At 46.3% G+C, this 1,722-nt stretch overlaps 1 pseudogene; it reads left to right on the top strand.

Annotated features, from left to right (window-relative positions):
• The first annotated feature begins 242 nt into the window (after window positions 1-242).
• LOC103274982 lies at window positions 243-877 on the top strand (annotated as a pseudogene).
• Window positions 878-1,722: the final 845 nt, after the last annotated feature.

Raw genomic sequence — 1,722 nt, 5'->3', positions numbered from 1 at the left:
CCCTGTGAGCGGCGCGCCTCGGTCCGGCTCCGACTGCTTGGCGGCGGCGCGCAGGGCAACGACCCGGTCGCCCGCGCGGGGCCCACTGCACTCGCGGCCTGAGCTTGGTGGACGTGTATGCCTGCGTTCTGCACCAAAAGCACCCCCGCCGGTCCACCCGCTCCTCGATCGTTCAGATCAGCGAGACCCAGCTGCGGGCGGGCTTGAGAGCGCGGGTGCAGCGGCTCCGAGAGCACCACAAAACCCAACGAGCCCCGGACGACTGCAGGATGCTTGTCCAAGAGTTCAACACGCAAGTGGCCCTGTTCCGAGAGTTGGTCATTTCTACTGGGGACGTCTCGGTCAGCTGCCCCTCACTCCGGGCGGAAATGCACAAGACAAGAACCAAAGGTTGTGAAATGGCCCGTCGGGCACACCAAAAACTGGCTGCCGTCTCAGGCCCAGAAGATGGTGCGAGCCATCCAGAAATCTGTCGTCTTTACATCCAGCTGCGGTGCTGCTTAGAAATGTATACAACAGAGATGCTAAAAGCCATGTCTGCTGGGGTCCCTTCAGTTTCATCGACAAGGAAAAGAACCTGGTGGGGGAACCAAGAGTTTGGATTGCAGAATTGAAGAGGGTGCTGAAACACCTGCTATAGCGGAGGACTCATCATCCCCTGTCGCTCGTCAGCAACATTCCTGGCAGGTTTCCGCAGACATTGAGAATACTGAAAGAGACGTGAGAAATGAAAAACCTTTTCAGCAAACCCAGGGAAACGATGCCTTTACCATTGAAAAATCAAGATGGCAGCAGCCTTCTGAATCTCACTCCCTACCCCCTGGCTCGAAGACGGAAGAGAAGGTTCTTTGGGCAGTGTTGTCTCCTGTTAAGCTAGGCGGCTTCTCCTGAAAACCCATTGAGAACACCTGAAAAAAATCACCAAAGCCAAGGACCTGCAGACAGCTGAACCACACAGTTATTGGTTTTTGACTGTTTTCTATGCTTCCTTATTACTTTAACTGCCTCCCCCACCCTCTTAAATGATTTTACACTTGAAAGCAGCTGCCGTCAAGAAAAAACGAACAGATTCAAAAAGCAGACTGTTTTTAAAAGGATTTTTAAAGCGGACATTGTGCGTGTCTGCTTCAAACTATGCCATGACAGATGCAAGAATTTTGATTTTTAAATTATTTAAGGGTTTTTTAAAATGGATTGTACAGAGAAATTATTTCACATATGATAGTATATCTATAGCTCTTACTGATCGCTTGTTAACACTTTATCGCATATAAAAGAAGTCTATGTTTAGAAATCTATTTAAAAATGCAAAACTGTGTTCAAAAATCCAATCTATTAATATCCTTAGAAGTAATATTATAGACAAACATATATCACCTCACCTATTGCTTTCTCTGAACCCATTGACGTTTAGTGTTCCATTCTGTCAGAATCTAAGAGCTTCAGCGTAAAAACATCTTAATTTATAAAAACCACATATGAAAAGTACTTAAATTTTGTAAATACATAATAATCCTAATACCCTTGTGTAATGCATATGGGCAACTAATTTCCTTTGATCCAATGGTGTCTTTTTCAGCTTCTTGGAGAATGAAGTAATTCAGTTAGGAAATGGTGTAGTAACAGATACAATTATCCTCAAATGTAAAATCAAATATTAGCCGGGTTCGGTGGCTCAGCCTGTAATCCCGCGCCTTTGGGAGGCTGAGGTGAGTGGACTGC

Source organism: Carlito syrichta, unplaced genomic scaffold (assembly GCF_000164805.1).
Source record: "Carlito syrichta isolate Samal-C Ts95f unplaced genomic scaffold, Tarsius_syrichta-2.0.1 Scaffold315154, whole genome shotgun sequence".
Lineage (NCBI taxonomy): Eukaryota > Metazoa > Chordata > Mammalia > Primates > Tarsiidae > Carlito > Carlito syrichta.
This window is presented reverse-complemented; position numbering and strand designations above follow the sequence as displayed.